The sequence below is a fragment of the Marmota monax genome, unplaced genomic scaffold (assembly GCF_021218885.2).
Source record: "Marmota monax isolate L192 unplaced genomic scaffold, Marmota_monax_Labrador192_F-V1.1 WCK01_AAM20220418_F8-fsc00044, whole genome shotgun sequence".
Classification (NCBI taxonomy): domain Eukaryota; kingdom Metazoa; phylum Chordata; class Mammalia; order Rodentia; family Sciuridae; genus Marmota; species Marmota monax.
The window spans coordinates 10,405,563-10,433,545 of record NW_026695198.1 but is presented as its reverse complement, the minus strand read 5'-3'; the positions used below and the strand labels follow the sequence as shown (position 1 = coordinate 10,433,545).

The 27,983-nt window shown below is 42.1% G+C and overlaps 1 protein-coding gene across 2 annotated transcripts in view; it reads right to left on the bottom strand.

Annotated features, from left to right (window-relative positions):
• Lyn (LYN proto-oncogene, Src family tyrosine kinase) overlaps positions 1-27,258 on the bottom strand; it is a 128,331-nt gene extending 101,073 nt beyond the window's left edge. The window contains exon 1 of one of the 2 annotated variants that reach the window (XM_046428481.2): positions 27,004-27,258. The gene's annotated coding sequence lies outside the window, so the exon portion shown is untranslated. The remainder of the gene's footprint in view (positions 1-27,003) is intronic. The other variant, XM_046428480.2, reaches the window with a different exon arrangement.
• Between the last annotated feature and the right edge of the window lie 725 nt (positions 27,259-27,983).

The window sequence follows — 27,983 nt, the reverse complement described above, 5'->3', positions numbered from 1 at the left end:
TCTTTCAGGTTTAAAAAAATGACTTCATTGATATTCAGAGTCACTTATCCTCCTCAAAAAACCAAAAACTGCTTTATCCTCCATAGGATGTTTAAGGATCATCTCATAGTAAAAGAAAATGTTTTCCCTTCGCCTTTTGCCATAACACTGTAAGGGAGGGGAGGGGGTATGGGAGTAGGAAGGACAGTGGAATAAACTGAACAGTATTACCTTATGTGCATATATGACTACATGACCAGTGTGATTCTACACCATGTACAACCAGAAGAATGAGCAGTTACACTCCATTTATGTGTGATGTGTCAAAGTGCATTCTACTATCATGTATAACTAATTAGGACAAATTTTTTAAAAATAGGGTCTATCAGATTTAATAAAATATATTATGAACTATTAAAAAAAATAATGAATTTGCAGGTCAGGTACAGTCGTGCACTCCGTTAATACCAGAAATTGGGAGACTGAGACAAGAGGATTGCAAATTTGAGGCAGTCTGGGCAACACATTAAGATAAATAAATGAATAAATAAACAGCCAAAGTTGTATAATGAGCTAAATCCCTCAAAGAACTCTCAGGTATTGCTATAGTTTGTATAAGTGATCTCTAAATGTCTCTAATGTGTTAAGGGTTTTGTCCCCAGAGTAGTGATATTGGGATGTACTATAGACCTTCAGGAAGTTGGGCAAAAATGTAGCTACAGAGGCATTTAACAGGAGGTTGGGAGTTACAGACCCCAGGTCCTTAGGTCATGCTCATGAAGGGAACTGTGGAACCTGGTCTTTTCCTCTTTCTCTGTGTCTGGCTCACGAGGTGGTTAGTTTGATTCACCATGTGCTCCTGCCATGATGTGCTGCCCAGTCAGAAGCCCAAAGCAATGAGGCCACTCATTCCTGAACAGGAACTTCTAAAACCAGAAGCCAAAATAGTTTTCTCTCTTTTTAAATAAATTACGTCAGATATTTTGTTATAGTAATACGAAGCCGATGAATGTAATAGCTGTTATTACTAGTTTGTGTAATAAGAAAATGAGGCTTGGAGGATTTAAGGAATATTATCTAATGTCCCAAGACTAGTATTCAACAGAGTGGGCTAGAACCCAATTCCTGAATTTCAGCCAGTAACTCTGACATCCTTTTACTACCTAGAACATCCCAAAATTCACAGTGTAGCACATCTCACCAGGCACTATCTTGATGCTAACCCATGTCCGACAAGAAGAGTAAGCAACTTGGCCAAGTCATTTCCCCATCTTTTCTTCTTTGATTTCCAACTGGGGAACTCACTTCTTCACTTGGAAATGACTCTGCTCTGGTGAGGTTCTAGAGTCTAACATTTCTCTCCATTCTCAGGATTATCTCCTTGTTCAAATCCTCTGTGGCATCCATGATTTCCCAGAGACAGCAGTGAAAACGCAGAGATGCCAAATATCAACAACTGTGGTTGGTGGGGGGGGGGGTCGGTATTAAATTGGAGATCGAGGGGCTCAGACAGTCAGACCACAGGCTCAGCTTGTCTTCCTGGGGTGTGATTATTCCAAATCACACCTGGAACTTTTTCACAAAAAGATGGGTTCCCTGATACTCCACTGCCTGGTATGTTCTTCATAGTTTGTGTGAAACAAAAATTTAAATTCCTCATTTTACTTTTTAATATGTTTTAACTTTCTGAGCATAGTTGTCCCTCAATATCAATGGGGGAGTAGGTCCAGTGTGCCCTGAGGATACAAAAATCCATGGATGCTCAAGTCCACTTATAAAGTAGCATAGCATTTGCATATAACCTACACATATCCTCCCATAGACTTTATTTTTATTCACGTGTTTTTTATTTTACCTGTTTATTTGTTTGTTTGTTTTTGCAGTACTAGGGATGAAGCCCAGGGGTGCTCAAACACACTGATACACATCCCCAGCCTTTTAGTTTTAAGATAGGGTCTCACTAAGTTGTGCCAGCTGGTCTTGAACTTGAAATCCTCCTGCCTCAGACTCTAATGCCCCTGAAATTATAGAGGTGAGACACTGCACCAGCCCCTCATATGTACTTTAAATCATCTTTGGATGACTTACGATACCCAATACTATGTCAGCACTATGTAAATAGCTGTATTGCTTAGACTGAAAAAGAAAAAATAGTCTGTTCATATTTGGCACATGCATAACTTTTTTTAAAATATTTTGGACCCAAATTTGGTGGAATCTGAGGATGCAAAACCCAAGAATATGAAGGGCCAACTATATATATGGAACAATTCTGCTATTGAGAACTAATGGATATAACTGTAAGCCATACCCATGCATATTCATGAGTAGTGAGTATCCAAGAAATGTTTTCTGAATGATGAATAAATAAAGCATTACTTCATGGATTAACAAATTCCACAGGTCACATTATGTCTCTCTTCCTCTCTCTCCCCCAACCAAAATAAATATCAAAACTACATGAAGCAAAGCTGAACCATCCGTCAGTCAGAAAGGAGCTGGTCCTTAACATCTGAAAAAAGAAGTCCTATTTTACTGAATACAGCATCACTGAACGCATGGCGCCAGTTAGTGCTTTCAAATGCCTGTGCAGAGACTGGCTCGATGTCAGTCAGCAGGATGTCTGATTATCTGTGGGTCAGTGGAAAACACCCCATCACACCCACACATTTGCATTTATAAATATATTTAGTCATGCAGACCTGGGTAGAAAAACAAGCTAAGAATGGCTCCTGCCAAATAATTTTACTAATTAAAGGATGAATAAAAAGGTATTTAAATAAGGCTCAGGTCGAACTCGAGTGTGAGAAATAGCAACCGAACGGCTAGGGTCTACAGCAGGACCAGGACTCCCTTCACAGTGGAATGTCAGGAAATCCAACGCAGAGATGCCAGATGCAGCCGAACCCACAGCTTGAAAAGGGGTTCATTTGCCAAACCAACTGGCTTTGTGGTGCTTTTCAACTGCTTCCCCTGTTGTGTTGAAAAGCCTACCTTGAAAACTCAACTAAAACTAGAAGCAGGGTGGTAGATGCTCTTGGGGAGAGAGCATGGCTCAGGTGGCACCAAGGGGTCCCCCTTCATTCTGCTTGGGGATCTGCCAGCGGTTATGAGAAGGTGTGGCTTGACCTGGACTTTTCTATTTTCTGTACTTTTCTTTCTTTTTTTTAAATTAATTTTTTAACTTATATATGACAGCAGCACATATAAATAAATGTTTTTTATTTATATGTTTTTTATTTTATATGTTTTTATTTATATATTCATATATATTTAACATTTACAATGTTTTCTGTACTTTTCTGTGTGTGTGTATGTTTTAGAAAACAACAACAACAACAACAAAAAAAAAAAAAACACTCCCACAGTGAGAAAACTTAAAAAACAACAACAACAACTCAAAAACCTATGAGGAACAATTCCATGAGAAATATTCTTTCCAGGGCTGGGAATGTAGTTCAACAGTACTTGCAAGAGGCCCTGGATTCAATTTCCCAGCAAAATAAACAAATAAGGGCTGTGGTTGTGGCTTAGTGGTAGAGCATTCACCTAGCATGTGTGAGGCACTGGGTTGGATCCTCAGCACCACATAAAAGTGAATAAATAAAAGAAAGGTATTGTGTCCATATACAACTAAAAATAATAAGAAAATAAATTAATAAGAAAATAATAAAATTAAATTTTAAATTAAAAAATGGAATCCATGATTACACATCTAGAAATAGCAGTATTGTATTATCAAATCAGAGAATGCTTTTTAAGCCAACTCACCCTGCCTTCTCTAAGAAGCCCCGTAGGACAGTCACTTATCCTGTGCTGAAAGACCTCCAAGGATGCACAAGCACCCTCTGTACCACAGCTGAGTTCCCCACAGGCAGCCTGATCTGTTAGAAAGCTCCTCCTTACTTTCTGACCCCAAATCTCTGCCTTCGTAAATCTCTCCATCATCTCCCTCTACCTCACATCACCGCCAGTTTGGCACTTTGTCAATTAGAAATCCACAGTCCTTGTATTAAGTGACTTAGTGAGAGACTCTGTTACCCCCCACCCCTCAGCTAAAAACAGATCCCTAGTCTGCTTGGTAGGCGAATCCCCAGGCAGAAAAAGGCATTTTATCAAACTTAATGAAATGTGCTCAAGATCATTCCTGTCTCTTTGTACACATTTCAGTTCATCAACATCATTCTTCTAAAGTCATTTTTTAAAATACACACATGATAAATTTTTTAATATTTATTTTTTATTTGTAGTTGGACACAATACCTTTATTTCACTTATTTATTCTTATGTGCTGCTGAGGATCAAATCCAGGGATTCACACATGGAAGGCGAGCACTCTACTGCTGATCCACAACCCCCACCCCCCCACACATGATAAATTTTACATACTAATTATTTTAAAGACCATAATTCAGTGGTATAATCATCACCACCATCCATCTCCAGAACTCTCTTCATTTTGCAAAACAGAAACTCTGGGCTCATTAAACAATAATTGTCTGTGTCACAGCCCCTGGCACAGCCTCTGGCAGCCACCATTCTATTTTCTGTCTCTACTTCTGTCTAGGGACCTCATATAAGAATGATATTTGTCCTTTGTGACTACCCCTATTTAATGGAGCATAATGTCCTTGAGGTTTACCCATATGGTAGCAAGTGTTGGAATTTCCTTTTTTTTTTTTTTTTTTTTTTAATTTTTTATTGTGGGTTGTTCAAAACATTACAAATTTCTTGACATATCATATTCCACACTTTGATTCTAGTGGGTTATGAACTCCCACCTTCACCCCATACACAGATTGCAGATTCACATCAGTTACACATCCATTGATTTACAAATTGCCATACTAGTGTCTGTTGTGCTCCGCTGCCTTTCCCATCATCCACCCTCCCCCCTCCCCACCTCTCCCCTCCCCTCCCCTCCTCTCTCTCTACCCCCTCCACTGTATAACCCTGAGGGTCTCCTTCCATTACCGTGCAATTTACCTTCTCTCTCCCTTTCCCTCCCACCTCTCATCCCTGTTAAATGTTAATCTTCTTCTCCTGTTCTTCGTCCCTACTCTGTTCTTAGTTACTTTCCTTATATCAAAGAAGACATTTGGCATTTGTTTTTTAGGGATTGGCTAGCTTCACTTAGCATAATCTGCTCTAATGCCATCCATTTCCCTGTAAATTCTATGATTTTGTCATTTTTTAATGCAGAGTAATACTCCATTGTGTATAAATGCCACATTTTTTTTATCCATTCGTCTATTGAAGGGCATCTAGGTTGGTTCCACAGTCTTGCTATTGTGAACTGTGCTGCTATGAACATCGATGTAGCAGTGTCCCTGTAGCATGCTCTTTTTAGGTCTTTAGGGAATAGACCAAGAAGGGGAATAGCTGGGTCAAATGGTGGCTCCATTCCCAGCTTTCCAAGAAATCTCCATACTGCTTTCCAAATTGGCTGCACCAATCTGCAGTCCCACCAGCAATGTACAAGTGTACCCTTTTCCCCACATCCTCGCCAGCACTTGTTGTTGTTTGACTTCCTAATGGCTGCCAATCTTACTGGAGTGAGATGGTATCTTAGGGTGGTTTTGATTTGCATTTCTCTGACAGCTAGAGATGGTGAGCATTTTTTCATGTACTTGTTGATTGACTGTATGTCCTCCTCTGTGAAGTGTCTGTTCAGGTCCTTGGCCCATTTGTTGATTGGGTTGTTTGTTCTCTTATTGTCTAATTTTTTGAGTTCTTTGTATACTCTGGATATTAGGGCTCTATCTGAAGTGTGAGGAGTAAAGATTTGTTCCCAGGATGTAGGCTCCCTATTTACCTCTCTTATTGTTTCTTTTGCTGAGAAAAAACTTCTTAGTTTGAGTAAGTCCCATTTGTTGATTCTAGTTATTAACTTTTGTGCTATGGGTGTCCTATTGAGGAATTTGGAGCCCGACCCCACCGACTGTAGATCGTAGCCAACTTTTTCTTCTATCAGACGGCGCGTCTCTGATTTGATATCAAGTTCCTTGATCCATTTTGAATTCACTTTTGTGCATGGCGAGAGAAAGGGATTCAGTTTCATTTTGTTGCATATGGATTTCCAGTTTTCCCAGCACCATTTGTTGAAGATGCTATCCTTCCTCCATTGCATGCTTTTAGCCCCTTTATCAAATATAAGATAGTTGTAGTTTTGTGGATTGGTTTCTGTGTCCTCTATTCTGTACCATTGGTCCACACGCCTGTTTTGGTACCAGTACCATGCTGTTTTTGTTACTATTGCTCTGTAGTATAGTTTGAAGTCTGGTATCGCTATACCGCCTGATTCACACTTCTTGCTTAGCATTGTTTTTGCTATTCTGGGTCTTTTATTTTTCCATATGAATTTCATGATTGCTTTCTCTATTTCTACAAGAAATGCCGTTGGGATTTTGATTGGCATTGCATTAAACCTATAGAGAACTTTTGGTAATATCGCCATTTTGATGATGTTAGTTCTGCCTATCCATGAACAGGGTATATTTTTCCATCTTCTAAGATCTTCTTCTATTTCTCTCTTTAGGGTTCTGTAGTTTTCATTGTATAAGTCTTTCACCTCTTTTGTTAGGTTGATTCCCAAGTATTTTATTTTTTTTGAAGATATTTTGAATGGAGTGGTTGTCCTCATTTCCATTTCAGAGGATTTGTCGCTGATATACAGGAATGCCTTTGATTTATGCGTGTTGATTTTAAATCCTGCCACTTTGCTGAATTCATTTATTAGCTCTAATAGTTTCTTTGTAGAGCCTTTTGGGTCTGCTAGATATAGAATCATATCATCTGCAAATAGTGATAATTTAATTTCTTCTTTTCCTATTTTGATGCCTTTAATTTCTTTCGTCTGTCTAATTGCTCTGGCCAGTGTTTCGAGAACTATGTTGAAGAGAAGTGGAGAGAGAGGGCATCCCTGTCTTGTTCCAGATTTTAGAGGGAATGCCTTCAGTTTTTCTCCATTCAGAATAATGCTAGCCTGAGGCTTAGCATAGATTGCTTTTACAATATTGAGGTATGTTCCTGTTATCCCTAGTTTTTCTAGAGTTTTGAACATAAAGGGATGCTGTACTTTGTCAAATGCTTTTTCCGCATCTATCGAGATGATCATATGGTTCTTATTTTTAAGTCTATTGATGTGGTGAATAACATTTATTGATTTCCGTATATTGAACCAGCCTTGCATCCCAGGGATGAATCCTACTTGATCATGGTGTACAATTTTTTTATATGTTTTTGTATCCGATTCGCCAGAATTTTATTGAGGATTTTTGCATCTAGGTTCATTAGAGATATTGGTCTGTAGTTTTCTTTCTTTGAAGTGTCTTTGTCTGGTTTAGGTATCAGGGTGATGTTGGCCTCATAGAATGAATTTGGAAGTTCTCCCTCCTTTTCTATTTCCTGAAGTAGCTTGAAAAGTATTGGTATTAGTTCTTCTTTAAAGGTTTTGTAAAATTCTGCTGTATACCCATCGGGACCTGGGCTTTTCTTAGTTGGTAGTCTTTTGATGGTTTCTTCTATCTCCTCAATTGATATTGGTCTGTTTAGGTTTTCTATATCCTCCTGACTCAATCTGGGCAGATCATATGACTTAAGAAATTTATCTATGCCTTCACTATCTTCTAATTTATTGGAGTATAAGGATTCAAAATAGTTTTTGATTATCTTCTGTATTTCTGAAGTGTCTGTTGTGATATTGCCTTTTTCATCCCGTATGCTAGTAATTTGAGTTCTCTCTCTTCTTCTCTTCACTAGCATCGCTAAGGGTCTGTCGATTTTGTTTATTTTTTCAAAGAACCAACTTTTAGTTTTGTCAATTTTTTCAATTGTTTCTTTTGTTTCGATTTCATTAATTTCAGCTCTGATTTTAATTATTTCTTGCCTTCTACTTCTTTTGCTGTTGTTTTGCTCTTCTTTTTCAAGGATTTTGAGATGAAGTATGAGATCATTTATTTGTTGTTTTTTTCTTTTTTTAAGGAATGAACTCCAAGCAATGAATTTTCCTCTTAGAACTGCTTTCAATGTGTCCCATAGATTCCGATATGTTGTGTCTGTGTTTTCATTTATCTCTAAGAATTTTTTAATTTCCTCCTTGATGTCTTCTATAACCCATTGATCATTCAGTAACCTATTGTTCATTCTCCAGTTGATGTATGCTTTTTCCTTCCTTCTTTTATCGTTGATTTTCAGTTTCATTCCATTATGATCAGATAAGATGCATGGTAATATCTCTACTCCTTTATATTGTCTAAGAGTTGCCCTGTGACATAATATATGATCTATTTGTGAGAAGGATCCATGTGCTGCTGAGAAAAAAGTGTAACTGCTTGATGTTGGGTGGTATACTCTATATATGTCAATTAGGTCTAGGTTATTAATAGTGTTATTGAGTTCTATAGTTTCCTTATTCAACTTTTGTTTGGAAGATCTGTCCAGTGGCGAGAGAGGTGTGTTGAAGTCTCCCATGATTATGGTGTGGTGGTCTATTAGACTCTTGAACTTGAGAAGAGTTTGTTTGACGAACATAGCTGCACCATTGTTTGGGGCATAAATATTTATGATTGTTATGTCTTGTTGGTGTATGGTTCCCTTAAGCAGTATGTAGTGTCCCTCTTTATCTCTTTTGATTAACTTTGGCTTGAAATCTATTTTATTTGATATGAGTATGGACACGCCTGCTTGTTTCCGAAGTCCATATGAGTGATATGATTTTTCCCAACCTTTCACCTTCAGCCTATGTATGTCTTTTCCTATCAAATGCGTCTCCTGTAGGCAGCATATTGTTGGGTCTTGTTTTGTGATCCATTCTACTAGCCTGTGTCTCTTAATTGGTGAGTTTAAGCCATTAACATTTAGGGTTATTATTGAGATATGGGTTGTTCTTCCAGCCATATTTGTTTATTTCTGTTACTAAACATTGTTTGTTTTCCTCTTTGATTGTTTCCCCCCCCCTTTACTGTCCTACCTCCCACTGTTGGTTTTCATTGTTATTTTCCATTTCCTCTTCCTGTAATACTTTGGCTAGGATGTTTTGAAGAGATGGTTTTCTAGCTGCGAATTCTTTAAACTTTTGTTTATCGTGGAAGGTTTTAATTTCATTCTCCATCCTGAAGCTTAATTTCGCTGGATACACAATTCTTGGTTGGAACCCATTATCTTTCAGTGTTTGAAATATGTTATTCCAGGATCTTCTAGCTTTCAGAGTCTGTGTTGAAAGATCAGCTGTTATCCTGATTGGCTTGCCCCTAAATGTAATCTGCTTCCTTTCTCTTGTAGCTTTTAAAATTCTCTCCTTATTCTGTATGTTGGGCATCTTCATTATAATGTGTCTAGGTGTGGATCTCTTATGATTTTGCACATTCGGCGTCCTGTAGGCTTCTAGGATTTGGGATTCTGTCTCATTCTTCAAGTCTGGGAAGTTTTCTTGTATTATTTCATTGAATAGACTGCTCATTCCTTTGGTTTGGAGCTCTGTACCTTCCTGTATCCCAATGACTCTTAAGTTTGGTCTCTTAATGTTATCCCATATTTCTTGGATGTTCTGCTCATGGTTTCTTAACAGTCTTGCTGAGCTGTCTATGTTCTTTTCCAGTTGAAATACTTTGTCTTCATTGTCTGATGTTCTATCTTCTAAGTGTTCTACTCTGTTGGTAGTATTCTCCATTGAGTTTTTAAGTTGGTTTATTGCTTCCTGCATTTCTAGGATTTCTGATTGCTTGTTTTTTATAACCTCTATCTCCCTGTATAGTTGATCCTTTGCTTCCTGGATTTGTTTGCGTAATTCGTTGTCGAAGTGATCTTTCATTGTCTGATTTTGCTGTTTAATGTCTTCCTTGATACTCCAGATCATCTGAAGCATGTATATCCTGAATTCTTTATCTCACATTCCATCTGCTGCAGCTGTTACCTCTTCTAAAGTTGCGTTGACCTGCATTGCTTGTGGTCCTTTCTTTCCTTGTCTTTTCATACTGCTTGCGTATCTTTCCTGCAGGTGCGGGCGGCGGCTCTGCTCTCTCCTTATTCCAATTGGGGTGTCGTGGCTACCACGCCGGCAGGTCACTGGGCCTGTTCTGGGAGCTGGTGGCGGCTCTGTTCTGCCCCTACTCCAATTGGGGTGACGTGTCTGGCGTACCAGCAGGCCACTGGGCCTGTCCTGCTGGTCGGTCGCAGATCTGCCCACCTTTCGGGCACGAGTGGAGGCTCTGCTTTGCCCCTACTCCAATTGGGGTGTCGTGACTACCCCGCCTGCAGGATGCTGGGTCTGTTCCTGGCAAGGGAGGCGACTCTTCTCTGTCACTACTCCAATTAGGGTGGTGTTTGTACCCCGCCGGCAGGCTCCTGGGTCTGATCCGCCGGTCTGTTGTAGGTCTGCCTACCTTGAAGGCGCGGGCGGCGGATCTGCCCTGCCCCTCCTACCACGCCTGCGGACCCCTGGGCCTGATCTGCAGGTTGATCACTGGTCTGCTCACCCTGCGGGCACGGGTGGCGGTTCCGCTCCACCCCCACTCCAATTGGGGTCACGTGACCACCACACCGGCAGGGCCTGATCCGGGCGTGGGATAAGGATCTGCTCTGCCCCTACTCGAGTTGGGGTGACGTGTGTACCACACTGGCAGGCCACTGGGCCTGACCCGCCAGGCTGTCACAGGTCTGTTTACCTTGCAAGCGCAAAGGGCGGCTCTGCCCTGCCCCTCCTACCACGCCCATGTACTACTGGGTCGTGGGTCTGCCCACCTGGCGGGTGTGGGTGGCGGCTCCGCTCCGCCCCCTCTCCAATTGGGGTCACGCGGTCACCACGCTGGCGAGCCGCTGGGCCTGCTCCGGGGGCTGGCGGCGCCCCGGCTCCTTCCCTCTGGCTCGAGGACAAATTGAGGAGACTCGGGTGACTGAGCCTCACCCCCCTTACCAGGAGACCAACTGCTTATGTCACCGCTGGTATTGATGAAGATCTCTCCTCCACCGCTTTCTGCTGACATCAGATCTCTGCCATGTTGGTATCCTATGCGAATGGCAGCATTTCGTTCCCCTTGCCAGGCAACCCAAGCAATGGGTGAGTCCTGACCTGCCCTCAGCAGGACCCGGGCCGAGACACAGTTTCCGCGGGCTCCTAGCCCCGGTCCAGGGAAGTTCCGGGAGCCGGAACTCGGCCGCTCCGTGCTCGGTGTAAGCTCCTATAAGTGTAGGCTCCAAGAAGCAGCCCCCGCGGGCTCAGTTCCGGGAGCCGGAATTCGGCCGCTTAGTGTTTGGTGTATGCTCTGATAGTAGCAGGGTCCAAGAAGCAGCCTCCGCGGGCTCCGCAGCCCTGAGCCAGGGCGGTTCCGGGACGGTTCCGGGAGCCGGAACTCGGCCGCTCTGTGCTCGGTGTAAGCTCCTATAAGTGTAAGCTCCAAGAAGCAGTCCCCGCGGGCTCAGTTCCGGGAGCTGGAATTCGGCTTCTTGGTGTTTCGTGTTTGCTCTGATATTAGCAGGGTCCAAGAAGCAGCCTCCGCAGGCTCCGCAGCCCGGAGCCAGGGCGGTTCCGGGACGGTTCCGGGAGCCGGGACTTGGCCGCCCCGCGCTCCGTGTTCACTCCGCTAAGATCAGATTTTAAGAAGCCCCCAGGCGCTGAACCCTAGCAATCTGTCTGCAAGCCGCAGGCGAATTGCAGCCTGAAATTACCTGTTCTATGGCTGAATGAGCTGCGGTCAGTCAAAAACAGGTGTGGTGACGTCAGTTTACCAACATGGTGGCTGCTGGCCTCCTCTGTGGTCTGACCGGTGTGGAGAACCGAGATGGACTCTCCTTCTTTTTTATGGCTGAATAATATTGTATTTTATTTTATTTTGTTTTATCTATTACATGTACTTTGGTTGTTCCTATCCTTTGATTATTGTAAATAACTCTCAATGAACGTGAGTACAACTATCTCGGCAAGACTTCACTTTCATTTCTTTCGGGTATATTCCCAGAAGTGAAATTGCTGTATCAAGTGACACTTCTATATTTAATTTTTTGAGAAACCGACGTACTGTTTTCCTTAGTGTCTGCACCATTTTACATTCCCACCAGCAATGTACAAAGGTTCCAATTTCACCATATCCTCACTACCCCTTGTTTTTTTTTTTTATAGTAACCTTTTTTTTTAAAGAGAGAGAGAGAGAGAGAGAGAGAGAGAGAGAGAGAGAGAGAGAGAGAGAATTTTTTAATTTTTTTTTTTTAGTTCTTTCCATAATAACAATGACTACCATCAACCATGTGTTTCTTATGTGGTTAGTTTGTAACTTATTACAACCTGCAACCCTCACCACCAATGTCTGAGGTTTAAATATAGGGACCCTGAGGCTAGCAGGTCCAGCACCTTGCTAGCAGCCTACAGCTAGGAAGGGATAGACTTGAGATTTGAGGCTCAAAGTGTGACCGACTCCGCATCCTGTACTCTACCCACTACCCTGCACTGCCTTCCTTTTACTATATAGATGACAAGACGGGAACTGTACCACCCACAACCAAAGAAGATTAATTTCTCAGCATTTGGATTTGTGAACAACCCCGAGAGAACAGAGCACAACAGACTAGGGCAGGACCTCACACGTTCCTACTTCTCCAAAGCACCCAATAGCATTCAACACACTGTGCTCAATAAAAACACACACTTTTAAATAAACTGTGGTTATGGAGCCCAATTATCATCAACCCCACACCAATCTGTGTGAGTAGAAGCAGCACAGAGTGGACAGCCACACCCTGAATATCATGAAGTAGGAACCAAGATCACTTGCAGGATTTTCCTCCAATCCTTGCTTGTCCATTCACTTCTCTGTTTATTTCTCCTCCTATTTTGTCACTTTCTTTCTCTCCCTCCCCCACTCCTTTTATTCTTATAGTTCAGGACCGTCTATGGAACATGACTTTACAGATTAATCCAAAGCATATCCATTCACAAACCAATTACAGACAGGAACAGGAACTCTGGCCAGTCAGGGGCATCCTGTGCACGAGGATGGAGAAAAGTTCTACTAAAATGTCCAGGGAGATGGATCCTATGAAGCGTGGGTTCTGTGATAAGGGGAGGAAGGGCAAGAGGGCTGGGCGGGCAGTCAGTAATATCCCTGCACATCTACACTTAAAACCACACAGAGTGGTTACTTGGTCAAGGCAGGGGCTGACTTCAAAAGTGTGGAACTGCCAGAGGGCAGAACTAGAACCAAGGCGCAGAAATTCCAAGGGCAGAAGACTGTGGCTTGAGAGGAAAAGCATCCCGCTTACATCCACAGCTTTCTGCTTTGGTTTAAATATGTGCCCTAGGGCTGGGGATGTGGCTTAAGTGGTAGCACGCTTGCCTAGCATGCGGGAGGCACTGGGTTCGATTCTCAGCACCACATTAAAAATAAAATAAAGATACTGTGTCCACCTAAAAAACTAATAAATAAATAAATAGATATATAGATGGATAGATGGATAGATAGATAAATAAATAAATAAATGCCCTAAATTTCATGCCTAGGAAAATGAATGCCCAAAGTCACATGTTAATGGTACTGAGAGGTGGGACCTCCGGGAGATGGTGGGGGTCAATCCACAGTGGGTTCTTGCAGGAGTGGCTCTGTAATAGAAGGGAACTGTCTCAAGCACACCTGCTCTGTCTTGGCATGTGATGTTATCAGGCACCATGGCAGCCCTTGCAAGATGCCAACTAGATATCAGTGCCATACTCTTGGAAGAGTACTACAGCCTCCAGTACTGTAGTAAATTCCTTTCCCCTCACCTTTCTTTTCTCCCTTCCTTTCTTCTTTCTGATATTTTGCAGTACTGAGAACTGAACTCGGGCCTCACTGTACCACTGAGTTCCATCTCCAGCCCTTTTTATTTCAGTTTGAAACAAAGTCTGCCTAATCCTAAACTTGGGATCCTCCTGCCTCAGTCTCCCCAGTCCCTGGGTTACAGGAGTGTAATCACACACTTTTCTTTATAAATTACTCAACTCAGTATTAGGTATTTGTTGCAGTAACAAAATTACTGCAACAGAAAAAAATGGAAAGATACCGTCCAAAAATGAAATGAGCCACTTTGGGTAACCCCAGTAATATGCCTGTCAGCATGTCCTCCCGATGTCAACTCTGTCACCTGCATGAGAATTACCTTTGAGGGCCAGCGTTCCATGGAGTGACTGTGTAATATGTTCTGTAAATCTCTACATTCTATAAATTTCTGTGATTCTAATGTTGGCCAGCAAGGAACACAGGTGATTCTGAAAGCCCAGTGGTTGATCCTGGACACAGAAGGGGACAAATCACTTGTCAAAGGGTACCCAGAAGAGCTTTTGTTAATGATCCATCAAAGCAACAACAGTGTAACATTTAAAAGTCATTCACCAGGGGCTGTGGCTCAGTGGTAGTGTACTTGCCTGTCATGTGTGAGGCACTGTTTTCGATTCTCAGCACCACATACAAGTAAATGAAATAAAGGTCTATCAACAACTAAAATACATATATATATATATAGTCATTCACCAAAGCAATGGAGAATTATTTTCTTCTACTAAATTCTTGAAAGTTAAAGTTCAAGATTATTCATGTGTAATGGAATTTAAGAAAAATTACAATTAAGCCCTTCATCAGTAGTTACCTTAATTCATTTAAAAATTTAAAAATAATTGAAAACCATAGAGTAGAAGACACATAGGGACTGGGAGCAGGGCATGTGCTTAGTAGGTGCAAGGCCCTGAGTTCCATCTCTAGCATCATATTACACACACACACACACACACACACACTCACCCACAAAGGCTTACAGACAATTACAAAATTCACCTTACCCTAAAATTTCTTGTTTATACCTTTGGCATCTGTTCAACTTCAAACAATTCAAAAGATCAATGTGGTCCAGAAAGACAAAACAACTGTAACTGTGCCACCTTCAATTACTCTGCATTAAAAATTCACTTGAAGCTAGGCATTATGTGACCATTACCAAATGTGATTGTCACTCCCCAGGTCATGAAGCCCCTCCTTATTTAAAATGGATGAAGCTCCAGCCATTCTGGGCTTTTAAATCTTTGCCTTTCTCTTACAGGCAGCAACTGGAAAATTCTTTCTCCCCTTACAAAACCATGTTTGCGCCATCACCAACCAAGACACCCCCCCTTTATTCAATATACATATTGTTTTATAAACGTGTGTGTGTGTGTATTAGTTGTAGATGGGCACAATACCTTTGTTTTTATTTATTTTTATGTGGTGCTGAGGATCAAACCTAGTGCCTCACATGTGTTAGACAAACACTTTACCACTGAGATACAACCCCGGCCCCAAGACCCCTTTATTGCTGCTCACATACATATATATTCACACACACATCTAGGACAACACTGATCACACTCTTGATGTCCCTGTGCCCTCTCTAATACTGCAGCACTTCCCAGGCAAGATGGTGATGCCTCCCCCATTAGACTTTGAACCTTTCGTGTTCCCTATCTGTTTATTAATGGAAGGAAGGAACAGAATTCCCCCATTCCAAGGCGGAAGTGCTCAGTCAAGTAGTAAGATACAGCTCACAGTAGGCAGGCGGCGGCGGCGTATTGATGGAGGCCTCGGCTTCTGGCCGGCCGTGGCGGACCTGGCGGCGGTCCCGGCCTCGGGCTTCCCGCTCTCCCGAGCCGCCATCCTCCTCTTCTCCGCCTTTCTTGTGCGGGCGCCCCCGTCAGTTGAATATTTGGTTCGATTTCCAAGAACTTTTCGCTTGACCCAAGAGTCAGTGAAAATAGTGGGATCATCACATTTTCCAGAAAACAGCACAAGTAACATCCACAGGAAGCCTTATATTCCAGAACTTCGAGGAGGCTATGAGTGGAGTTTACACATGTTTTCTCGAGTATAAACCTACTGTGGAAGAAACTGTTAAAAATCTTCAACTAAAATATCTTGTATATGGCCAAAAATCAGTCAACAAGTAGAAGTTCTAGGCAGACGTTCAGATCCATTGCCTGAAATATACTACATTGAAGGTACTCTCCAAATGGTTTGGATCAATCGCCGCTTTCCAGGGTATGGAATGAATACCCTGAAGCATCCAAAATGTCCTGAATGCTGTGTGATCTGCAGCCCTGGATCTTATAATCCCCGTGATGGAATTCACTGCCTTCAGTGCAACAGCAGTCTGGTGTATGGAGCAAAAGCATGCGTATAGGACATTATCTTGAATTATTTGGTGGTTTATTAAACATAAAAGTATATTTCTGAAATATTAATATACAATAAATCACTATTATGCTAAAATTAAATAATCAGATTTTACAACAAAAGGTCTCATTGTTTTAATCATAGTATGTCCACATACTTTTAAGTGTGAACATCCTGTTATCTTTATCCATGAATGCTAAACCTACATATGACTTCAGAATATCTCTTGTATCACTGTTTAAAAAATAGTTTTAAATATACTGTATTAGATTAGCCCAGAAGATTTTGCAGGGTTTTAAAAATATGTATCCCATTTTCTTTACTATATATTCACTGGACTCAGGTCACCACGTTTTTTTATAACTTTGATTTTAGCTTATTTCAATCCTTTGATTTAATTTTATGGAAATTTAACTATTCTAGTTCACCCTTTCACAGTTCAAAGCCAGTTTTAAAGCCTACATCTTATTACTGCAGTTGTTAGTCTTTTTAGTGTAAGGCCTAACCCAAACCACATTGTGGGTTTTTAAAACAGTTCAATGTGGCTATCTTTTTACTTTTTAATTTTTATTGTTGGTTGTTCAAAACATTACATAGTTCTTGATATATCATATTTCACACTTTGATTCAAGTGGGTTATGAACTCCCATTTTTGCCCCGTATACAGATTGCAGAATCACATCAGTTACACATCCATTGATTTACATATTGCCATACTAGTGTCTGTTGTGTTCTGCTGCCTTTCCTATCCTCTACTATCCCCCCTCCCCTCCCCTCCCCTCCCCTCTTCTCTCTCTACCCCCTCTACTGTCATTCATTTCTCCCCCTTGTATTTTTTCCCCTTTCCCCTCACTTCCTCTTGTATGTAATTTTGTATAACCCTGAGGGTCTCCTTTCATTTCCATGCAATTTCCCTTCTCTCTCCCTTTCTCTCCTCAATGTGGCTATCTTAAACTTCCATTTTAAAGTCTCTTTAATTACCCTGACATTTCAGAATGAAATGGAGAAATCATTATATTTCCCTAGATCAACATTTGAACTTTCTCAGTAGGGAGACTAAGATACTTCTTTTTTTGGATAATACCTCTAGAAAAAAATCACTCATTAGAACTTTCATTTTATTTACTTCACTATTAAAAATGAGTATTATGTGTTAGTTATTACTGATACCATGACTAATATTTATCTTCTCTCACACAAGGATGTTATATTTGAATTTGAAAACTTACCAAAGGTTTAAGTACCAGGAAAATACATAAATAACTTACAAAATGAACAGTTTCTCAATTTCCTAAATATTTTTTGATTTATTTTTGTATCATCTTTGCCATGGGACATTCCTGTTTTGCTCTTCATATTTCTTTTCTTAAAAGGACACAGATATTTGTACTTACCAAATTACACAAATTGGATGTAGGTACAAGTGGGCAACACATTAACAGAAAAAGTATTAATTATATGCTGGGAACTATTATCCTTGATAAAATAAGTGTATGGTCCAGTAATTAAGTGTATGGCCCAGCCATCCCATGGACAAATATAACCCTGGAATTCTCACACAAATAAAAATGGAAGATAAAAAAATAAAATACAGCTCACCCACTGTGCACCAGAAACAATGCCACTGGAGATTTTTATAATAATAATCCCTAGTGTCTAATAATAATAATTTTATTATACTTACTATTATTATCATTAGGTAATGGGGAATTGAGCCCAGGGGTACTCTTCCACTACATCCCCAGCTCTTTTTATTTTTTTTTAATTTTGAGTCAAGGTCTTGCTAAATTGTTGAGGCTGGCCTCAAAATTAAATCCTCCTGCTTCAGCCTCCTGAGTGTCTGGGATTTATAGCCATGCACTACGGAATGTAGCATTATTATCCTCTTTTAAAGGAAGAAAGGATGAGACTAACTAACTTGCCCAAAGTCATAAATTGGTAAAGCCTAGACAGAAATTCAGATATAACTTAGTAGACCACTTTCTTTGATATATTATCTTTCCTTGTCTCACACAGGCATTGAGCATGGTAGACGTTCAATATGCTGTGCCTGAAATGCAGCTGGCTGCTTGGTTTGAACCAAATATTGCTATTTCTAGTGAAAGTGAGGCTTTTAGTAAACTCTAAACCATAAGAATAATTCCAATGCCAATCTGATATATTCCAGTATATTCTCCTATTTCAAATTGAATGGAAAAGACTAGTAATCCTCCAGAAATGTAGACACCCTACTCCAAATGGCATGTTTCTTCACTTACATTGCCGTCACCAAGAAGTTTTAAGCAAAATTAGGGCAAGATCAACATTATTTAGGGCAGGTTTCAGGTACCTACTTGCAGTGACCGTTATGTGATTAAGCCTCTGCTTCTCATGACAAATAGCAATAAATGTTATTTCATAGCTCCCAGACAATCTCTGGGGAAGTCCCTTGGAGTCTCTTGCTTAATTACCTTTATAAAGAAGTAAGGGAGTGTCCATGTCTTTTCATTCTTTGGCTACATCATAAATGCTTTGTCATGAAAAAGAACTAGTAAGAAATTGCCTTTTGTTTTAATGGCTTCTCATTAAAAGGCTCTGGTGATTCGATTCATTTATGGGATCAAACCCATCATCGGTATTATTGCCAAGGACTCTCCAAGCCTACCTGTTAAGCCTTATCACAGCTGCCCAGAGCAAGTTGAAGTGGCACTGAGAGATCCCAGCACTGCTCCCTGCACGATCCCATCCTGTCCTTTCTCAGTCAGGTTCTTCTTCCCGACATGTGGGCCTCTCCTTCCCAATTCCCACCAACATATGCAGATTTGTACCCCATTCCTCACGTTGTGTCTGACTCACAGGTGGTACTCCAGGATGCTGTTCAATGGGAGAGCAGTGCCTACAATGAGGAAGTGAGTCCTCAAGCTCAGCCACCAGCACCACAAACAATAACAATAACAATAGCATAGGAAAGAGCTTCTATAGTGAACACTAAACAGAACAGTGGAAGCTTCTTTAAGAAAACATTCTGCGCAGCATGGTGGTGCATGTTTGTATGCCTCTAGCAACTCAGGAGGCTGACACAGGAGGATAGCAAGTTCAAAGCTGGCCTTAGCAACTTAGCGAGGCCCTAAGCAACTTAGCAAGACCTTGTCTCAAAATAAAAAATAAAAAAGAATGGGGATGTGGCTCAGTGGTAAAGGACCCCGGAGTTCAATCCTCAGTATCAAACAAAACAAAACAAAAAAAAAATTCTGTTTACAACTTTCCTGGCCCATTAGCTCTCCTAGGGCAGGTCTGCTTAAAATTACAAGTTGGTCCTTTGTATCCCTGAGTTCCTTGTTCATGGGTTCAATCAACTGCAGACAAAAACCATACAGAAAACAATTGCATCTGTGGCTGGTGAAGCTGCTCAGTAGTACAGCACATGTCTAGCATGCACGAGGCCCTGGATTGCAACCCCAGCACCACACACACACACACACACACACACACACGCATCTGTACTGAACATGTACAAACTTTATTTTTTTTACATTATTCCCTAAATAATACAGTCTAACAACTACCTGCATAGCATTTACAGTGTATTTGGGGATTATAAGTAACCTAGAGATGACTTCAAGTGTATGGGAGGAAGCGTACAGGTTATATGCTCATTGTATGACATTTATATAAATGCCATGAGCATTCTAGAATTGTAGATCCTCAGGGAATCCTAGAACCAATACCCCAGGAATATCCAGGGACAACTGTATATACATATGAGCATCATTCTGGCCATGCTGATTTCAAAGTTGCCTGATTGCTCCTACAGGCCCCTCTGAAGTCACACAGGCATTTGTTCATTCATTCATTCATTCATTCATTCATTCATGGCACTGGTGATTGAACCCAAGAGTGGGTACTCTACCACTGAGCTACATCCCCAGGCCTTTTTGTTTTTTCTTTATTTTGAGACAGGGTCTCACTAAATTACTGAGGCTGACTTCAAACTTATGATCCTCTTGTCTCAGCCTCTCCAGTGGCTCGGATTGTAGGAGTGCACCACTGAGCCCAGCTTAGCTTCATTTCATTGCTCCTTATCCTGCCATTTTAAAATCACAAGTGATACTTTTTGTTTTAAAAATAAAAATGAGGGCTGGGGCTGGGCTCAGAGGTAGAGCGCCCACCTCGCATGTGTGAGGCACTGGGTTCAATCCTCAGCACCACATAAAAATAAATAAAGACATTGTGTCCAGCTACAACTAAAGTATAAATAAATAAATATATATATATATATATATATATATATATATATATATATATATATATATATAAAATTTTGTTTCATAAAATAAAATAAAAATGAGGGAGGCTGGGGTTGTGGCTCAGCAGTAGAGCACTCACCTTGAACATGCGAGGCTCTGGGTTCTATCCTCAGCACTACATAAACATAAATAAATAAAATAAAGATGTTCTGTTCAACCACAGCTAATATATAAATAAATAAAAATAAGGGCTGGGATGTAGCTCAATGATAGAATACTTCTCTATATGTGTTGGGCCTCAGGTTGGATCCCAACAGAGAAAGAGAGAGAGAGAGAGAGAGAGAGAGAGAGAGAGAGAGAGAGAGAGAGAGAGAGAATATGAATGGATGGATGGATGAATGGGAAAAGAATCAGCATTCACCCCCAAATAACCACTATTAAAGCTTCAGTATTGGGGCTGGGATATATAGCTCAGTTGGTAGAGTATCTGCCTCACATACACAAGGCCGTAGGTTCAATCCCAGCACCACCACCACCCACACACACAAAACATAACTTCAGTATAAATTTTTTATAGAGAGAGTTTATAGGTTGTGTCTTATATATGAATATTTTATTTTAGAAATGGCATCAGAGTATTACTTATCAGTTGATGTTCAGCTTTTAAAATTTTTTTTCATAGTAATAAGTATGATGAGTCAGGCACAGAAGTGTACACCTGTAATTCCAGCAATCCAGGAGGCTGAGGCAGGAGGATCACTAATTCAAGACCGGTCTTCGCAACTTAGTAAGATACTGTCTCAAAATAAAATAATTAAAAGGGCTGGATATATTTCTCAGTGGTAAAGTGCCCCTGAGTTCAAAGCCAAGTAACTAAAAAAAAAAAAAAAAAGTATAATTGAATGCTACCTCTGAGGACATTTACAGGTTCTTCCACTGTATGGCTGTATCTTAATTCATATTTGTTTTAACAAACCTCTTTCCTGGACAGGGCTTGTGCAATATCTGTGCTCACTTCTGTATTTTATACCCTGAAAAATGGTGCAGCTCACCAGCCTGGCTCATAGGACTGCTCCAGACTCTGAGAGCCATTGCTCCTTCCCAAGAATTTAATAAGGGGCTATAGCTCAAGTAATTTTCAAAATAGCCCTCAACTATTGTGGTTAGGATCAAGAAAGTATGATATTGCCTGAACATTAAAAGATTGCAAAATATCTACTTAGAGTTTTGCAATCATTTCCATGATGGGGAATTCCAACATGTACATCTTTCTGTTGCTGTTTTTTTTTAAAAAAAATCAAGCATGGGGGTGGGGAGAATAAAAGAAAAAGGGAGAGGGAAAGGGCAGAATCATGAACTGAAAATGATTTCTATGCACACATGTTGGGATGAATCCAACTACTATGTATAACCATAAAGCTCTAATAAAAATTTAAAAAGTTAAAAATAAAAAAAAAAATCAAGTATGGCCACAGTGGCCTTTGCCTGGGAGAGATGTAGACTGGTGACTGTGGATTTATCTCCCCTCTCTTCATTTCTCCCTCCATCCCCCCTTCTTCCTTTCTGCCTAACAAACGAAAAACGGACAGAAAAGGGGTGATGTGAAGAATGCTACGGGAAAAGCAACTCTGGTGGCCAAGGTGGGGCTGCAGGCTATGACTGGGCATAGGGCTTCAGAGCAGGAGGAAGTATCACTTCCTTGCCCCCTCCTCCCTCAAGCTCCTCCCTCAGGCTGCAGTTCTGTTCTCAAGTGACACAGCTTTCCCGTGGAAAGCAGAAGTGGTCCTCCTTCTCCAGGGGCCCCCTGACAGACAAGCTTCTCCATTCCCCTCCCTGGGGGGGGGGGCGGCGGGGTTAACATTTACAGGAAGAGTGAGGCACCCACAAGGTCCAAACACCAAGCAGACTGGACCTGGTTGCTTCAAGCAGAGGCAGAATGAACACAGACCCATAGACTCCCTATGTACTCTCCCCAGCACCCAAGAGAAGCCCAAAGGCACCTAGCTCCCCACCCAAAGTTTTACCACTATGGATCTGAGGGAGGGAACTAGGAACACATTTTCAAGGAGTTTCCAACCAGTACCATTTGGGGTCAATAAAGTATGACAAGAGGGACTGTAGATGCTCAGAGAGAGGTGAGACTGCTCAAAGCCAGAGCAGCATTTGACTTTGTCTGAAGTACTAACTGTACAAAAAGAAATGAAGCAAACTAAAAGACTCCGAGCTACACACCCACAAAGACTTCTTCCCAGTGTTCTACAACTCCATAAACCAGAATCTAGACCATTAGGAAATTGCTATATTTTATCCCCATTAGTGTCATTTTGTCAGACATCATTGAGCGATCTCAGTATTATGAGTAATGAAGTTATAATAATGAGACTAACTGATAATCTCTTCCCATAATTGGTCAAACTCATGTCCTATCTATTCCTGGTTTGAAAGAAGCTTTGTTAGATGAGAGAAAAAGAGCTGACGAACAGAGAGAGAGAGAAGGGGGAATTGGAAATATATCAAGTGTTAATAAAACACAGTAAAATAAACAACATTTTTGAGAGAGATCTGTCCCCATGAAAACTATATCCTGATTATAAATATGACTTTCCAGAAATCACTTAGTGGCAAATAATGAATGTTGATGGCTTATTCAGTAAGAAGGGAAAATGAAGTATAGAACAAAAATGAAGAAAAAGTCCAAAAATAAAGAATAAGGGCTATTACAGGTCCCTACACTTGTTACCTTGGACAAACCTATTGCTATTCTAAATTTCAAGAGAATTCTTCCAGCTAATTTAAGCCAAAGATAAGAGAAAGTCTGTGTTACACAATGTCTCATCCCTCACTTGGCAGCTTTCCATGCTAATTTTTACCCTTGTGTGTCTCCCCTCAAATGGGAACTTACTCAAAATAAATTTTAGAAATGATGATAGAATGAACTCAAAGTTTCACAATTTAAAGTATCAGGAAACTAAGCAGCTGTAAGTATCTCTGACTATTTAAAAAAAAAAAAGACTTCCTCTTCCATGAACAAACTTAAAGGATGGAAGGCAATGAATATGTATTATAAGAATATTGGTTTAGAATGATGTCTTGCACATAGCAAATGAGCATACAATGGGATGTGTGTTATACCATGCATTCTATAGGCCCTGTCTTCTAACCTTATATTTTTACTTTGAATGATGCTCTGATTGTTATAACAACCATAGAAAAAGGCTGGTAGGGTTCTTGGAGAAGCACTTTATAGCACTTTTGCCTAATGTTCCTTGGGCATTTCTGTATTAACCAATAAACATCTTAACAGCCACCAAGACAGTCACTAGAGCTGCTTGGAGAGTAGCCACATAGGTGTCACCTTAGCAGTTTTTGGAGATGCCCTACCCATACCCCCACACAGGAGGCTGTGCTGAAAGACACAGAAACTCATTTCTAGAGGGAGAGCTTAAGTGCTCAGCTTAATAGGGGTCTCCTTCTATGTCTTGAGCAGTTACCTACTTGGTTCTGGTAAATCCTCAGTGATAAAAGACAATGACTTCATGATTCCCTATTTATCCATTTCTACAATATATATTAAATAATAAGTTTGTTTCTTTGCTTTTAAGTACCTATTACAGGTCCAAAGGTAGACAAGAGGGAACAGCCAGAACACACTTACTACACCCAATGGTGTCACTTAGCCTGTGTTCTTGAACCAGCTCCTGAATCTCCTTTTCCCTATCTGTTCTGCCAAAAGGTTCAAATGAAGTCAGGGTTCAGAAAACTTCAACACCTTGGAAAAGCATAAGGTGTAGCACCAACACTGTCAAGACCTGTCCAGGAAATATCTGAGGACATGTTTGCTCTCAGTGTGTCCTTGACCAGAGTCCAACTGACCATGCTGGCCCTTCACTGTTTGCATTAATCCATGCATCACAGAGACTTCAGTGCCAGTGAGCAGCAGCAACCATGTCCCATGCCACGGGCATGCATATGCTATATTCTTATTTATAAAATTAGCACAGGTTTGTATAAATGGTCATATGGTTTCATATTGCTAAGTGCCAATTCTACATATTCATGAGAAACAGCTGGAATCTCAGGTGTTTTGGTGATTTATTTCTGAATACAAATACAGGTAGAACTGAAAGACATTCATTTACAACATGATGCCAGACCACTTTTCTGCTTTAAAAAAAAGAAAGAAAAGAAAGCCTCTGGATATACAAAGTCTCTGCATACCTTTGCAACAAAGAAGATCCTAAGATAAAGAGATTGGCCCAACTACCTTATCAGGGGGCATGTTGCTACTCCACAGATACAGCAGAGAAGACGGGTCCTGAACAGACATTTCTATTTAGAACACCAGTGTTGCTCAACAAAGTCCCTCAAATTCCTGGACAGAAAGCTCCCAGAAGGCTTCAAATGCCTTAGGGACTAGCTTTGTTTCATCTCCGGATGTTCTTGGCAGGACTTCCTTCCTTCTTCCAAGTAACCTCTACTGAATACCTACTATGTGCCAGGCACCAGGCTATCATTTTGGACAAGACAGACAAAAGTGTTGTTGTGGAGCTTCCATTCTAGTGGAGAATACAGCCCATAAACATGTGGATGAACCATAGTATGACTAATTGCTGCTATGAAGGAAACACTGGCTCATTCAATGGCCAAATTGGTTTATCTCAAATCACAGCTCCAGTAAACTGTGAAAGAAACCAAACTCAGGTTTCCTGGCTCCTGTTTTCTCTTACCTCACATCCACTGCCCTCTACCCTTCACTCAGCAAGAGGGTCACCCCATTTATAGCCAAAGAGACTCAGTCATCAAAGGCTCTTGGGATCCAATTAAATTTCTGAAGCCTCAAAATGCTTACTTTCTTACCTCCAAATGAGAATGGAGAAACAACTAGATATCCCCTGCCTCAGCCCATTTCCCATCAGGGTTCACCCTAACCCTGGAAGAATTCCATAAGCTCATGTATTGTCAAAGTCTATTCCTTAAGCAATGCTATAGGTGTTGACTACACAGAGAGAACATCCCTACAGCCCCCTAGGGGCAGAAAACACAAGGGTCAAACATCTTTACTGGCTAGTTCTTAGGGTGCATTGGACTATTGAAACTGCTCTTTCTTTCTTTTTCTTTTTCTTTTTTTTTTTTTTTTTTTGGTACTGGGAGTTGATCCCAAGGGTGCTTAACCTCTGAGTCATATCCTCAGCCCTTTTTATATTTTATTTAGAGACAGGGTCTCACTGAGTTGCTTAGGGCCTCTCTAAATTGTTGAGACTGGCTTTGAACTTGAGATCCTCCTTGCCTCAGCCTCCTGAGCCACTGGGATTACAGGCATGCACCACCATGCCCAGCTCTGGGCCTGTTTTGAGACAGTAAAGTCTTCTAGTGTTTATTAAGCAACTTACCAGTAAGGTTAGAAACTAAACCAGACATGTAGTCTTAGGTTTAAAATAGACAAACTGAAGAACCAAGGAGTCTCGTTTTTTTATTAATAGAATTAGTTGCAATAAATAACAATAACAATACCATTTAGGGAATGCCACGTACCTACTAGGGGTTTTCTGTGGAGGTAGGTAGGCACTTGTAAAAGAGGAGAAAAATCAAACAGGGAGTTTCAATAATTGGCCACCTTCATGCACAGCTGGGAGATTGCAAGTCCTATATTCCAACTTGGGTTTCTAAGATAGCGGAGAAGTTTGATGAAAACTCCTCCCCACCACACACACACACCACGGATATATAAAAACAAAATAAATAATTTTTTAAAAAGTCACAACCATTAGTCCACAGGGCAATGGGGCTGTTGTTAGAAGAAACATTACAAATGCACAGCTTCAAGAAGCCGGCGCAGTCGGTCAAGATATCACAGGAAAGTGGGGACTGGAGCTTACACCCATCCCCCAACGCGAAGGAAAGGCAACCCCTGAATTCTTAAAATAACTCTCGCTTCCTCCAGCCAGAGCGTCGGACTGCTAGGCTGCAGGGGGAGAGGAGCCGGCTCTGTGGGAGAGTGAGCACCAGTCTCCGCCACAGCCGCTCGACGTCACCATCCTCCCAGGGGCCGCTAAGGAGAGCAGTTTTCCGCAGGTCTGAAAGAGGGACCGCTCTGAACCCCACTCCTCACCTCTGGGGCCCCAGGCCCCAGTGGTGAGACCCGATCGCTCAATCCAAGGAGTTCCCCCGGGATCCCGGCTGCGTGCTGACTCGCGTGGACAGGGGCTTCCCCGCGGCGCACTGCGAGTGGACGGAACCGAGACAGCAGCCGGCCCTGGCGCCCTAGACTGGAGGAGTGCGCGGTTCACCCGCCCCGGTGCCCACACCTCCACCGCACCTCTGCGGGAGGGAGCGCTGCTGACACCTGCGGCCACCTGCGGCCGCCCGCGGTCGCCCGCGCCCACGTCCTGTCCCCACTATGGGGCAGGTCACCCACAGGTTTAAAGCATCTGTGTGCTTCCACCAGCGGGGGCGGGCGCTGGGGAGGCCAGGAAGCGGCGCACGGATCTTTGCTGCCGCGGCCCCTGCCGAAGCCCAGGGTCCAGAGCTAAACCCGCAACCCGGGCTACAACGGGTGGTACAGCCGCGATCCCACCCAGTCCCTCCAGGCCCCTGCTCTGCCCGCCCCCCTCCCCGAGCTCAAGCCGGAGACTCACCCGCTCACGGTGAAAGTTTCGGGTCTGCGGCGGCGGAGCTCCACGGTGACTTGAGTTCAAAGCTGGGAGCGCGACAGGACAGCCCAGAGGAGCCCTCCTGGTGAGGGGCTGCGGGCAGAGAACGCGGGACACTTGGCCAAGGGGTTGCAGGCTCGGGGTCGGGAGTGACCGATGCCCTGCCTGCAGCGGTCAGGAGGCTGCAGCGCGTCGGGCCCAAAGGCTCCGCCGCCGGGGAGCGAGAGGCAGCGCGGGCCGGCACGGTGGGAGAGGAACTGGCTGTTGCTGGGCTCCACCAAGAGGTCCCAGCTACTTCCTGGTGCTCGGATTTGCATACTGCGCCTGGAGGGCGGGGAAGTGACCGTTTGGTATTTGGTGTGGCCGTCGCGCAGAGCTTTGAAAGCAAAGAAACCTAGCGACCCACCGTGCAACCTGGTAGCCTTGGATCCTACAGTCTGAAGTAGGGATAGACTGAAGGTCTCCCAAGGACCCAAAGGGGCAACGAAAGCTCTCGCATCTCCTTTCCTTTCCTTTCGGATCTAACTGCTCAAAGTGTTAGAAGTGGGGTGCTCCTGTAAGTAGAGGGGGGGCATGCTCTGACCCCGCTCAACGTTTGGAGTTCTCTGGAGAGAAAGAGAGCAGAATTGTTACTAAGGGTCTCATTGCGTTTTTGTTTTTTAATCAATACAGAGTAAGTTTCTGAAGAATGTTCACGGACATATCCAGGTCATTCGATGGGGCGGTGGAGGGGGAAGTGGGGATGGCTGTTGAGTTAAATGCCTGGCAAGTACTAAAAATTTCTGAGAGCCTCAGTTCTCTCCCTAGAAAATGAAGAGAAGAACGCTTAACTCTCATGAAATGCCTTGTGTAGAGGGCTCACATTACCTAGGGTGCTGTAGTTGAGGCTAACTCTGCATGCCTACAGGTATCCCAGCGCTTGGCACATAACTCATGCCTAACCAGTGCTTGCTGAAAGAAAGAAT